Consider the following 15,908-nt stretch of genomic DNA (forward strand, 5'->3'; position numbering starts at 1 on the left):
CGCATGATGTGTTATCGAGGCTTCTTTCTATGGACCCAAGATGTGTGAACGAGGCTTGTTTGTATGGACGCATGATGTGTGAACGAGGCTTGTTTGTATGGACGCATGATGTGTTATCGAGGCTTGTTTGTATGGACGCATGATGTGTTATCGAGGCTTCTTTCTATGGACCCATGATGTGTGAACGAGGCTTGTTTGTATGGACGCATGATGTGTTATCGAGGCTTCTTTCTATGGACGCATGATGTGTGAACGAGGCTTGTTTGTATGGACGCATGATGTGTTATCGAGGCTTGTTTCTATGGACCCATGATGTGTGAACGAGGCTTGTTTGTATGGACGCATGATGTGTGAACGAGGCTTGTTTGTATGGACGCATGATGTGTTATCGAGGCTTGTTTGTATGGACGCATGATGTGTTATCGAGGCTTCTTTCTATGGACGCATGATGTGTGAACGAGGCTTGTTTGTAGGGACGCATGATGTGTGATCGAGGCTTTTTCTATGGACCCATGATGTGTGAACGAGGCTTGTTTGTAGGGACGCATGATGTGTTATCGAGGCTTCTTTCTATGGACGCATGATGTGTGAACGAAGCCTGTTTGTGTGGACGCATGATGTGAGAACGAGGCATTTTTGTATGGACGCATGACTTGTGAAAGAAGCTTCTTTGTATGGACGCATGATGTCCGAACGAGGCTTGCTTGTATGGACGCATGATGTCTGAACGAGGCTTGTTTGTATGGACGCATGATGTGTGAACGAGGCTTGTTTGTATGGACGCATAATGTGTGAACGAGGCTTGTTTGTATGGACGCATGATGTGTGAACGAGGCATGTTTCTATGGACGCATGATGTGTGAACGAGGCTTGTTTGTATGGACGCATGATGTGTGAACGAGGCTTGTTTCTATGGACGCATGATGTGTGAACGAGGCTTGTTTCTATGGACGCATGATGTGTGAACGAGGCTTGTTTCTATGGACGCATGATGTGTGAACGAGGCTTGTTTCTATGGACGCATGATGTGTGAACGAGGCTTGTTTGTATGGACGCATGATGTGTGAACGATGCTTGTTTCTATGGACGCAGCATGTGTGAACGAGGCTTGTTTGTATGGACGCATGATGTCTGAACGAGGCTTGTTTCTATTGACGCATGATGTGTGAACGAGGCTTGTTTGTATGGACGCATGATGTGTGAACGAGGCTTGTTTCTATGGACGCATAATGTGTGAACGAGTCTTGTTTGTATGGACGCATGATGTGTGAACGAGGCATGTTTCTATGGACGCATGATGTGTGAACGAGACTTGTTTCTATGGACGCATGATGTGTGAACGAGGCTTGTTTCTATGGACGCATAATGTGTGAACGAGGCTTGTTTGTATGGACGCATGATGTGTGAACGTGGCTTGTTTCTATGGACGCATGATGTGTGAACGAGCCTTTTTTCTATGGACGCATGATGTGTGAAGGAGGCTTGTTTGTATGGACGCATGATGTGTGAACGAGGCTTGTTTCTATGGACGCATGATGTGTGAACGAGCCTTTTTTCTATGGACGCATGATGTGTGAACGAGGCTTGTTTGTATGGACGCATGATGTGTGAACGAGGCTTGTTTCTATGGACGCATGATGTGTGAACGAGCCTTTTTTCTATGGACGCATGATGTGTGAACGAGGCTTGTTTGTATGGACGCATGATGTATGAACGAGGCATGTTTGTATGGACGCATGATGTGTGAACGAGGCTTGTTTGTACGGACGCATCTTGTGTGAACGAGGCTTGTTTGTATGGACGCATGATGTGTGATCGAGGCTTGTTCGTATGGACGCATGATGTGTGATCGAGGCTTGTTTGTACGGACGCATGATGTGTGAACGAGGCTTGTTTGTATGGACGCTTGATGGGTTAACGAGGCTTGTTTATATGGACACATGATGTGTGAACGAGTCTTATTTGTGTGGACGCATGATGTGTGAACGAGGCTTGTTTGTATGGACGCATGACGTGTGATCGAGACTTGTTTGTATGGACGCATGACGTGTGAACGATAGAGTAAATAGTAGGCTTAGAAAGAATGAGTCCGGGGGACTCATTTGCTTGAGAAAAGGTGCTACAGCATGGTCACAGTCAAATAAATGAGACAAATATTGTCGCTGACGTAAAATGTGAGGGAGGTAACTCTAGAAAATATACAATTGAAGTACCTCCTACACTCATATCGGACGTCAAATATAAGGGAAGTAATTCTAGAAAATATTTATTTCAGTTATCTCCTATGTTCATAGGAGATAACTGAAATGAATATTTTCTGGAGTTAACTCCCTTACATTTTACGTCAACGACTTACTTGTCTAATTCATTTGACTGTGCCCATGCAGCCGCACCGCCTCTTCTCAAGCAAATCGACCCCAGGACTTATTCTTTCTAAGCCTAGTACTTGCTCTATCGTTCACACGTCATGCTTCCATACAGACAAGCCTCGTTAACCCATCATGCGTTCATACAAACAAGACTCGTTCACACATCATGCGTCCATACAAAGAAGCCTCGTTGGACGCATGATGGGTGAACGAGGCTTGTTTGTATGGACGCATGATGGGTGAACGAGGCTTGTTTGTATGGATACATGATGGGTTAACGGGGCTTGTTTGTATGGACGCATGATTGATGAACGAGGCTTGTTTGTATGGACGAATGACTTCTACCATAGGATGATTTCGACCAAAGGAGTCCGATAGAATAAATACAAGGCTTAGATACAATAAGTCCTGGGGTCGATTTTTTTGAGAAAAGGCGGGGCTACAGCATCAGCACAGTCAAATGAATGAGACAAGTAGCGTCGTTGATGTAAAATGTAAGGGAGATAACTCTAGGAAACATTCCTTTTAGTTATCTCCCATATTCATAGGAGTTATAAATTGTGAGGAAGGTTACTCTAGAAAATATTCATATTAGTTATCTCCTATGAACATTGGAGATAACTGAAATAAATATTTTCTAGGGTTACCTCCCTTACATTTTACATCACATATGAACATAGGTGATAGTTATAATGAAAGTTTTCGAGTTACGTCCCTTACATTTTACGTTAACGACGCTATTTGTTTCATTCATTTAATGTGTCCATGCTGTAGCCCCGCCTTTTCTCAAGAAAATCGACGCCAGGACTTCTTCTTTCTAAGCCTAGTATTTATTCTATCGGTCTCCTTTATTCGGCCCGAAGCTATGTTAGAAGTCCATACAAACAAGCCTAGTTCACACATCATGCGTCACACATCATGGATTAACGAGGCTTGTTTGTATGCACGCATGATGTGTTAATGATGCTTGTTTGTATGGACGCTTGATGTGTGAACGAGGCTTGTTTGTATGGACGCATGATGTGTGAACGAGGCTTGTTTGTATGGACGCATGATGTGTGTGAACGAGGCTTGTTTGTATGGACGCATGATGTGTGAACGAGGCTTGTTTGTATGGACGCATGTTGGGTGAGCGAGGCTTGTTTGTATGGACGCATAATGTGTGATCGAGGCTTGTTTGTATGGACGCATGATGTGTGAACGAGGCATGTTTGTATGGACGCATGATGTGTGAACGAGGCTTGTTTGTATGGACGCTGGATGTGTGAACGAGGCATGTTTGTATGGACGCATGATGTGTGAACGAGGCATGTTTGTATGGACGCTGGATGTGTGAACGAGGCATGTTTGTATGGACGCATGATGTGTGAACGAGGCTTGTTTGTATGGACGCATGTTGGGTGAGCGAGGCTTGTTTGTATGGACGCATAATGTGTGAACGAGGCATGATTTCGACCAAAGGAGTCCGATAGAATAAATACAAGGCTTAGATACAATAAGTCCTGGGGTCGATTTTTTTGAGAAAAGGCGGGGCTACAGCATCAGCACAGTCAAATGAATGAGACAAGTAGCGTCGTTGATGTAAAATGTAAGGGAGATAACTCTAGGAAACATTCCTTTTAGTTATCTCCATATTCATAGGAGTTATAAATTGTGAGGAAGGTTACTCTAGAAAATATTCATATTAGTTATCTCCTATGAACATTGGAGATAACTGAAATAAATATTTTCTAGGGTTACCTCCCTTACATTTTACATCACATATGAACATAGGTGATAGTTATAATGAAAGTTTTCGAGTTACGTCCCTTACATTTTACGTTAACGACGCTATTGTTTCATTCATTTAATGTGTCCATGCTGTAGCCCCGCCTTTTCTCAAGAAAATCGACGCCAGGACTTCTTCTTCTAAGCCTAGTATTTTTCTATCGGTCTCCTTTATTCGGCCCGAAGCTATGTTAGAAGTCCATACAAACAAGCCTAGTTCACACATCATGCGTCACACATCATGGATTAACGAGGCTTGTTTGTATGCACGCATGATGTGTTAATGATGCTTGTTTGTATGGACGCTTGATGTGTGAACGAGGCTTGTTTGTATGGACGCATGATGTGTGAACGAGGCTTGTTTGTATGGACGCATGATGTGTGAACGAGGCTTGTTTGTATGGACGCATGATGTGTGAACGAGGCTTGTTTGTATGGACGCATGTTGGGTGAGCGAGGCTTGTTTGTATGGACGCATAATGTGTGATCGAGGCTTGTTTGTATGGACGCATGATGTGTGAACGAGGCATGTTTGTATGGACGCATGATGTGTGAACGAGGCTTGTTTGTATGGACGCTGATGTGTGAACGAGGCATGTTTGTATGGACGCATGATGTGTGAACGAGGCTGTTTGTATGGACGCTGGATGTGTGAACGAGGCATGTTTGTATGGACGCTGATGTGTGAACGAGGCATGTTTGTATGGACGCATGATGGGTGAACGAGGCTTGTTGTATGGACGCATGTTGGTGAGCGAGGCTTGTTTGTATGGACGCATGTTGGGTGAGCGAGGCTTGTTTGTATGGACGCATAATGTGTGAACGAGGCATGATTTCGACCAAAGGAGTCCGATAGAATAAATACAAGGCTTAGATACAATAAGTCCTGGGGTCGATTTTTTTGAGAAAAGGCGGGGCTACAGCATCAGCACAGTCAAATGAATGAGACAAGTAGCGTCGTTGATGTAAAATGTAAGGGAGATAACTCTAGGAAACATTCCTTTTAGTTATCTCCCATATTCATAGGAGTTATAAATTGTGAGGAAGGTTACTCTAGAAAATATTCATATTAGTTATCTCCTATGAACATTGGAGATAACTGAAATAAATATTTTCTAGGGTTACCTCCCTTACATTTTACATCACATATGAACATAGGTGATAGTTATAATGAAAGTTTTCGAGTTACGTCCCTTACATTTTACGTTAACGACGCTATTTGTTTCATTCATTTAATGTGTCCATGCTGTAGCCCCGCCTTTTCTCAAGAAAATCGACGCCAGGACTTCTTCTTTCTAAGCCTAGTATTTATTCTATCGGTCTCCTTTATTCGGCCCGAAGCTATGTTAGAAGTCCATACAAACAAGCCTAGTTCACACATCATGCGTCACACATCATGGATTAACGAGGCTTGTTTGTATGCACGCATGATGTGTTAATGATGCTTGTTTGTATGGACGCTTGATGTGTGAACGAGGCTTGTTTGTATGGACGCATGATGTGTGAACGAGGCTTGTTTGTATGGACGCATGATGTGTGAACGAGGCTTGTTTGTATGGACGCATGATGTGTGAACGAGGCTTGTTTGTATGGACGCATGATGTGTGAACGAGGCTTGTTTGTATGGACGTATGATGTGTGAACGAGTCATGTTTGTATGGACGCATGATGTGTGAACGAGGCTTGTTTGTATGGACGCATGATGTGTGAACGAGGCTTGTTTGTATGGACGCATGATGTGTGAACGAGGCTTGTTTGTATGGACGCATGATGTGTGAACGAGGCTTCTTTGTATGAACGCATGATGTGTGAACGAGGCTTGTTTGTATGGACGCATGATGTGTGAACGAGGCTTCTTTGTATGAACGCATGCTGTGTGAACGAGGCTTGTTTGTATGGACGCATGATGTGTGAACGAGGCTTGTTTGTATGGACGCATGATGTGTGAACGAGGCTTGTTTGTATGGACGCATGTTGGGTGAGCGAGGCTTGTTTGTATGGACGCATAATGTGTGATCGAGGCTTGTTTGTATGGACGCATGATGTGTGAACGAGGCATGTTTGTATGGACGCATGATGTGTGAACGAGGCTTGTTTGTATGGACGCTGGATGTGTGAACGAGGCATGTTTGTATGGACGCTGGATGTGTGAACGAGGCATGTTTGTATGGACGCTGGATGTGTGAACGAGGCATGTTTGTATGGACGCATGATGTGTGAACGAGGCTTGTTTGTATGGACGCATGTTGGGTGAGCGAGGCTTGTTTGTATGGACGCATAATGTGTGATCGAGGCTTGTTTGTATGGACGCATGATGTGTGAACGAGGCATGTTTGTATGGACGCATGATGTGTGAACGAGGCTTGTTTGTATGGACGCTGGATGTGTGAACGAGGCATGTTTGTATGGACGCATGATGTGTGAACGAGGCATGTTTGTATGGACGCTGGATGTGTGAACGAGGCATGTTTGTATGGACGCATGATGTGTGAACGAGGCTTGTTTGTATGGACGCATGTTGGGTGAGCGAGGCTTGTTTGTATGGACGCATAATGTGTGAACGAGGCATGTTTGTATGGACGCTGGATGTGTGAACGAGGCATGTTTGTATGGACGCATGATGTGTGAAGGAGGCATGATTGTATAGACGCATGATGTGTGGACGAGGCTTGTTTGTATGGACGCATGATGTGTGAACGAGGCTTGTTTGTATGGACGCATGATGTGTGAACGAGGCTTGTTTGTATGGACGCATGATGTGTGAACGAGGCTTGTTTGTATGGGCGCATGATTTGTGAACGATTCATGCGTCCATAGAAACAAGCCTCGTTAACCCATCATGCGTCCATACAAAGAAGCCTCGTTCACAAATCATGCGTCCATACAAACAAGACTCGTTCTCAAATCATGCGTCCATACAAAGTAGCCTCGTTCACAAATCATGCGTCTATACAAACAAGCCTCATTCACACATGCATCCATACAAACAAGCCTCGTTCACACATCATGCGTCCATACTTGTTTATACTTGTTTATACCATCATGTGTCGATAGAAACAAGCCTCGTTCACACAGCATGCGTCCATAGAAACAAGCCTCGTTCACACATCATGCGTCCATACAAACAAGCAAAGTTCACACATCAAGCGTCCATACAAACATGCCTCGTTCACACATCATGCGTCCATACAAAGAAGCCTCGTTCACAAATCATGCTTCCATACAAAGTAGCTTCGTTCACAAATCATGCGTCCATACAAAGTAGCCTCGTTCACAAATCATGCGTCTATACAAACAAGCCTCGTTCACACATGCATCCATACAAACAAGCCTCGTTCACACATCATGCATCCAAACAAACAAGCCTCGTTCACACATCATGCGTCCATACAAACAAGCCTCGTTCACACATCATGCGTCCATACTTGTTTATACTTGTTTATACCATCATGCGTCGATAGAAACAAGCCTCGTTCACACATCATGCGTCCATAGAAACAAGCCTCGTTCAAACATCATGCGTCCATACAAGCCTCGTTGACAATGTCAAAATATTGCATATGTGTACTTGAAAAATAACAAGAAATTTAGTGATCTCTTAGCTAAATATAAGTTAAATGATTAATAATAAGCTTATATTTATCAAAGAAATCACTAAATTCGCAAAAGTTTTCAGGTTAGAAAATGTCAAAATATTGCATCTATGTACTTGAAAAACAACAAAAAATTTAGCGATCTCTTAGCTAAATATAAGTTATATGATTGATAATAAGCTTATATTTATCAAAGAAATCACTAAATTCGGAAAAGTTTTCAGTTTAGAAAAAGTCAAAATATTGCATATGTGTACTCGAAAAACAACAAAAAATTTAGTGATCTCTTAGCTAAATATAAGTTAAATGATAATAAGCTTATATTTATCAAAGAAATCACTAAATTCGCAAACGTTTTCAGGTTAGAAAATGTCAAAATATTGCATATGTGTACTTGAAAAACCACAAGAAATTTAGTGATCTCTTAGTTAAATATAAGTTAACTGATTGATAATAAGCTTATATTTATCAAAGAAATCACTAAATTCGCAAAAGTTTTCAGTTTAGAAAATGTCAAAATATTGCATATGTTTACTTGAAAAACAGAAAAAATTTAGTGATCTCTTAGTTAAATATACGTTAACTGATTGATAATAAGCTTATATTTATCAAAGAAATCACTAAATTCGCAAAAATGTTTTCAGGTTAGAAAATGTCAAAATATTGCATATGTGTACTTGAAAAACAACAAAAAATTTAGTGATCTCTTAGCTAAATATAAGTTAAATGATTGATAATAAGCTCATATTTATCAAAGAAATCACTAAATTCGCAAAAGTTTTCAGTTTAGAAAATGTCAAAATATTGCATATGTGTATTTGAAAAAGAACAAAAAATTTAGTGATCTCTTAGCTAAATATAAGTTAACTGATTGATAATTAGATTATATATATATAAGAAATCACTAAATTCGCAAAAGTTTTCAGGTTAGAAAATTTCAAAATATTGCATATGTGTACTTGAAAAACAACAAGAAATTTAGTGATCTCTTAGCTAAATATAAGTTACCTGATTGATAATAAGCTTATATTTATCAAAGAAATCACTAAATTCGCTAAAGTTTTCAGTTTAGAAAATGTCAAAATATTGCATATGTGTACTTGAAAAACAACAAAAAAATTAGTGATCTCTTAGCTAAATATAAGTTAAATGATTGATAATAAGCTTATCAAAGATTATCTGCCCCTGAATTAGATGTCACTGAATTGCCTGCCCCTGAATTACATGCCCTGAAATACCTGCCTCTGAATTACCTGCCCCTGAATTACCTACCCCTGGATTACCTGCCTCTGTATTACCTACCCCTGGATTATCTGCCCCTGAATTACCTGCCCCTTAATTACCTACCCCCGGATTATCTGCCCCTGACTTACCTGCCCCTGAATTACCTGCCCCTGAATTAGATTCCACTGAATTACCTGCCCCTGAATTACCTGCCACTGAATTACCTGCCCCTGAATTACATGCCTGAATTACCTGCCTCTGAATTACCTGCCCCTGAATTACCTGCCCCTGAATTACATGCCCTGAATTACCTGCCCCTGAATTACCCACCCTTGGATTATCTGCCCCTGAATTACCTGCCCTGAATTACCTGCCTCTGAATTACCTGCCCCTGAATTACCTGCCCCTGAATTAGATGCCACTGAATTACCTGCCCCTGAGTTACCTGCCCCTGAATTACCTACCCCTGGATTATCTGCCCCTGAATTACCTGCCCCTGAATTAGATGCCACTGAATTACATGCCCTGAATTACCTGCCCCTGAATTACATGCCCTGAATTAGCTGCCCCTGAATTACCTACCCCTGGATTATCTGCCCCTGAATTACATGCCCTGAATTACCTGCCTCTGAATTACCTGTCCCTAAATTACCTACCGCTGGATTATCTGCCCCTGAATTACCTGCCCCTGAATTAGATGCCACTGAATTACCTGCCCCTGAATTACATGCCCTGAATTACCTCCCTCTGAATTGCCTGCCCCTGATTACCTACCCCTGGATTATCTGCCCCTGAATTAGCTGCCCCTGAATTAGATGCCACTGAATTACCTGCCCCTGAATTACATACTCTGAATTACCTGCCTCTGAATTACCTGCCCCTGAATTACCTACCCCTGGATTATCTTCCCCTGAATTAGCTGCCCCTGCATTAGATGCCACTGAATTACCTGCCCCTGAATTACATGCCCTGAATTACCTGCCTCTGAATTACTTGCCCCTGAATTACCTACCCCTGGATTATCTGCCCCAGAATTACCTGCCCCTAAATTACCTGCCCCTGAATTAGATGCCACTGAATTACCTGCCCCTGAATTACATACCCTGAATTACCTGCCTTTGAATTACCTGCCCCTGAATTACCTACCCCCGGATTATCTGCCCCTGCATTAGCTGACCCTGAATTAGATGCCACTGAATTACCTGCCCCTGAATTACATGCCCTGAATTACCTGCCTCTGAATTACCTACCCCTGAATTACCTACCCCTGGATTATCTGCCCCTGAATTACCTGCCCCTGAATTACCTGCCCCTGAATTAGATGCCACTGAATTACCTGCCCCTGAATTACATGCCCTGAATTACCTGCCTCTGAATTACCTTCCCCTAAGTACCTACCCCTGGATTATCTGCCCCTGAATTACCTGCCCCTGTTTTAATCTCTTGAGTCTTTCCCAGTAGCTTACATTCTGCATAGAGGCTATCTTCTTCGTGTAGCTACGTTGGATCGCCTCGAGCTCTGTGATCAACTTGACACTGGATGGTGACCATAACTGAGAGCAGTAGTCAAAGTGGCTTAGGACAAGTGTCCTCCAGAGGACCATCATGGTTTCTTGTTCTCTTGTTCTAAAGGTTCTGAGGATCCATCCGGCCAGTCGTCTACATTTCATTGCCAATTTAGCAACATGTACACGAAAGGTCACGTCATCACTCATGTAAATACCTAGGTCACGCACTGATTGTGCCTCTGGGATTGCTATTCCTCCGGGTCCAGTGTATTCATTGGGTATTGCATTTAGTTTTGCATGCTGATAGTATAGAGCTTGAAACTTTCCAGCATTGAACTGCATGCTATTCTTTTCGGCTCACTTGTAATATATATATATATATATATATATTATATATATATATATATATATAATATATATATATATATATTATATATATATATACATATATATACATATATATATATACATATATATATATATATATATATATATACATATATATATATATACATATATATATATATATATATACACACATATATATATAGTAGTAAAGGAATCCACAGTGACTGACGTGTTTTCGCCGCTTCTGACCTGTCAGCGGCCAAAGACACACAAGACACAGAATAACAAATACAACCCAGCAGGATTACTGATAAACAACTGTAATTACTGGAAGATCTACTACTTTCTGTGAGTAATTTGAATTTCCCTCAAAATAAGTTAAAGAATTCCAAACCTACAGTTTGGGACAAAAATTTTAGAATCATAAATATCTCCATTTTTTGTGTGAACATTTTGCCGTCACCTCTTCCTTGAGTATCAGATTATGTAAAATGCCTTTGGTTGTAGGTTGAGCATTTGTGGGTAGAATACCGCAGGACGGTTTGTGCTCAGACTTAACATACACAGCAACACCTCCACCTCGTCTTTTTCCTCTGTCACATCTAAAAGTATGACACGCTAAAAGTATGACACCACAATTAAATGCACGCTAAAAGTATGGACGTAAACACCAGCTAATCTTCTTCTTGACATACCTTTTATTGCAATCGCATTATTAAACACGTGGAGAATAAGAAAAAAAAAGAAAAAGAAAAGAAAAAATACTATTTATAGTTTCGCTCTGCTCGTACATGACTCTATTCACAAGTACTTTTTATAGTCGGCCCCTCCTTTGATTTTTCTCAAAGTCAAGGTCACTGTTTCACAAGTTCCATCAACACTGTTGCGGTCAATTTGAACTCTATTTGACCGACCGTTCTTCATCTCACTTTATGAGCTATTACTACTGCTGCTATCAGAATTTACTGCAGTTACTACTATCGCTACAATTAGAAACATTCAAGTTGACGATGACACTGAAATGTCTTTCTCCGTGTCTGAATTATACCGGTGGCACCAACGAAAAATCCCTTTCTTTCTCTGTGCTGGGAGAAAAGAGAATTTACTATAAAAACAAAGCCCCCGCCCTCCCTCCAACGTATAATTTACTTTAAAAAGAAATACTTTAAAAGGGAAAAACGTGAGAAGAAAAATAAAAATTAATAATCTAATTTAACAGTAGACAAAAACATGTGCCTTCTCGCACATAAACACAGTATTCACACATATACAAACATGCGCAGATGCAATTATTGAAGTACTAAATGGCACGTCAAATGATATTTAATCGTGTGGAACATGTTACATGCATATCAATATTCTAAAGTTTAGACATACTATCCCTTATCCTAAAGCTGCTTCAGACAATTAGGAAGGGTTCCCGACTCGTTGCACCGTCTGTTTTCAATCTTGGATTGTGATTCGGCTCAGCCCAAACTCTCAGATTTTGTCTGCTGTTGCCTACTCCTACAAGGATTGCACCTGTTTTTTGTTCCTGATTTAACCCCGATTTGTCCTAGAGCCCATAGAAGATTGTTTTTAGTCAACCATCCATCATGTCAGCTACCTACGCATCGAAACTGAGATCTGCAAGATGATGGTCCTACCAATAGTCAGCTCAACGAGCAGTTGCTGTTGCTCAAACAAGAGGTTGAGCACCTAAAGTCTGTTGTTGCTCTCTTACTGAATAAACAGTCTCCTGTTGACGCAGAGTCACCCTTGATTTCTTCCCTGGAGACGTCCAAACCGAAGGGAACAAAATCGAAGCGGCCAAAGAAGGCGAAGGAACCGGCGGTCGTTTCTGCACATGATCGTTCCCGTGCGGATTCTTCCTCATCTGCCTTTTCGGTCCCGGAGGTTCCCCAACCTAATTTGAGGAGCGTAGACTCAAACCCACCTGAAGACCGTTGTTCTCCCCAAAAGAAGAAACGTCGTCAAAACTCCAGTGGGGCGGATTTAGCTATGAAACCTGACCACGATAAACGGTCTCCTGTTGACACAGAGTCACCCTTGATTTCTTCCCTGGAGACGTCCAACCGAAGGGAACAAAATCGAAGCGGCCAAAGAAGGCGAGGAACCGGCGGTCGTTCCTGCACATGATCGTTCCTGTGCGGATTCTTCCTCATCTGCCTTTTCGGTCCCGGAGGTTCCCCAACCTAGTTTGAGGAGCGTAGACTCAAACCCACCTGAAGACCGTTGTTCTCCCCAAAAGAAGAAACGTAGTCAAAACTCCAGAGGGGCAGATTTGGCTATGAAACCTGATCACGATAAAATCTGTTTGGATTCTCCTTCACTTGTCCTTCCCATTAATGCCATTGCTCAACCAATTCTGAACGATCTCGATGTGAGTTCATCTGGGGAGTGGTGCTCCCCCAAACCGAAGAAGAGGCAGTGCAGTTCCAAACCAGGCGGGAAAATTATGACCACTAAATCCATTCCGATCGACCCCACAGGCCGACATAAGTCCGATGGCTATGAAACCACCCTTTCGAAATCCTCCAATGAAGAATCGAATACCGCAGCTCATAGTAGAGAACTTTTTGCCCACTCAAGATCGGCAATAATATATGGCAAAGCTGAATCCACCTGTGATACAGGCATAAACCGCCTAAAAGATGACATTAATTTTGTTTCCATTTTGGTTGGAGAATTGTTCTCTGTGAACGAAAATGTCAGTCTTCTTAAGGTCGCTCGGCTAGGAAGATTCCAAGCGAACCCAACCGCAGATACTAGACCACGCCCAATAAGGGTAATCTTTTCTTCTGATCGGGAGGCTTCAGTCTTTCTGAACAGAGCTCAGACGCATGCCTGGGAGGACCCCAATATGGGTTTTCGCGAGGAATACTCACTAAGAGAGAGAATTCGCCGGAGGAACCTGATATCCGAGCTAAAGATGAGGAAACAAATGGGAGAGAAGGGTTTACGAATCCAAGATGGACAGATAATCAAGTCCTACCTCTGGTCCCATGCTGTAGTGCTGACAGGGAAAGTGATGTGAGGGCAAATCGAAGTGAAGTTGATAACCCCGTCAACGATGCTATCTCTGATGCCCTTCATTCTGCTTGTTCCCCAACTCCCGCCCCTCAGACTTCACAGCTCAGCATCGTCTACACCAACTCGTGCTCCTTATTCCCAAAGTTCAGTGAACTATTTACACTGGCCATACGGGACTCCCCTGATGTGATAGCTATCACCGAGACTTGGCTGACTCCAGCAGTAAAGGACTCAGAAATCCACCTGCAGGGCTACGTCCTTTTCAGATGTGACAGAGGAAAAAGACGAGGTGGAGGTGTTGCTGTGTATGTTAAGTCTGAGCACAAACCGTCCTGCGGTATTCTACCCACAAATGCTCAACCTACAACCAAATTCGATGCCGTCTATTGCAAGCTGAGCCTATCTGAGTTTTGCCTGCCCGTGTTGGCTGTCTACAGGCCGCCTCTAGCCGACCCCCAGGACGATGCTCATCTACTCGAAGCGATAAGATTCGTTTCAGCTTCGCATGACTGCTTGGTACTAGGCGACTTCAACGCTCCCACGATCGATTGGCCCGCATCAAGTTGTACAACATCTTCCCGGTTCGGCCAGGCCCTTCTTGACGTGGCTGAAGATTGTTTTCTATCGCAACATGTTGAATATCCGACAAGGCATCGGTCTGGGCAGCAGCCATCTATGCTAGATCTGGTATTCTCCCGCTATCCAAGATCAGTGTCAGACGTATCTGTGTGCGCCCCTCAAGAGTGACCATGCGGTCCTGAAGTTCGTCATGCACACAACTTTTTCCACGCCCACGATTACTTCGCTGCCACGTAGAGTCTTCTCTGCAATTAATCTTGAAATTCTAACCGAGGCTTCCGCGCTTCTGGACTGGCGATCCCTGATGACGTTGTCCTCAGTTGACGAACTATGGTCATCCCTCAAAGCATATGTAATCTGTTTGACTGACCAGGCAGTTCCCGTTGGGCTTCCCAAGAGGAAGAAACACAAAGAAGGTTAAACGAGAACGTCGACTCACAGATATTGCTTGGGCTGAATTCAAAAATCTGGATTCGACTGCAGCTTTTGAGGTGTACAAAACTCAACGAGACCGAGCCGTGAAAATTGAAAAGAAAGAACGCTTCAGTTATGAATACAAAATCGCGGCAAATGCCAGTAGCAATCCAAAAACCTTCTTTGATAGATCGGTACCTCCAATGCTTCGATTGATCATCACGCGGGACGAAGTCAAACGTGTTATTCAAGGCCTCGATGTCAACAAGGGTTACGGCCCTGACGGCATACACCCACGGGTTATCAAAGCGTTGGCTCCGGTCATCTGCGAGCCCTTAACACGACTATTCAATATGTCATTGGCGACGGGTGTTATACCTGTAGATTGGAGAACAGCGATAATCTGCCCAATTTTCAAGAAAGGGAGCCGCGAAGACCCGTTTAACTACCGACCGGTTTCCCTTACATCAATAATCAGCAAGATGTTCGAAACCATCCTTAAGAAAAGTATGATGCTCCACCTCCTAAACACAGCCTCGATCACTGATTCCCAACACGGCTTCGTGCCGAAGAGATCATGCTTGACCAACTTACTAGTAATGGAAGAATTGGTGACGCGCATCCTCGATGATAGTGATGCTGTTGACATCGTTTTATTGGACTTTGCCAAAGCTTTTGACTCGGTAAACCACCGCCTACTACTTGTCAAGCTTCAAGCATATAGTTTCCATCCGGATATTGTACGATGGGTTGGTGCCTTCCTCTCAGATCGCTCCTTCCAAGTTCAAGTTAATGGTTCGCGGTCCGACGTCTCCAGTGCGAGCAGTGGCGTGCCTCAAGGTTCAGTGCTTGGGCCCTTGTTGTTCTTAGTCTTCATAAATGACTTGCCCGACGACCTCACGCAACACACCCTTCTATTTGCCGACGATATCAAACTGGTCACTCCTCGCGGTAGTATAGAGGATCTTCGTCGATGCCTCCACCAAATTTGGAAGTGGTCTAACGATTGGGACCTGTGTCTGAACGTGTCAAAGTGCTGTCATCTGCCTGTCGGCTCTACTCCTGCAACTCAA

Source organism: Octopus sinensis, linkage group LG25, assembly GCF_006345805.1.
Source record: "Octopus sinensis linkage group LG25, ASM634580v1, whole genome shotgun sequence".
Taxonomy (NCBI): Eukaryota; Metazoa; Mollusca; class Cephalopoda; order Octopoda; family Octopodidae; genus Octopus; species Octopus sinensis.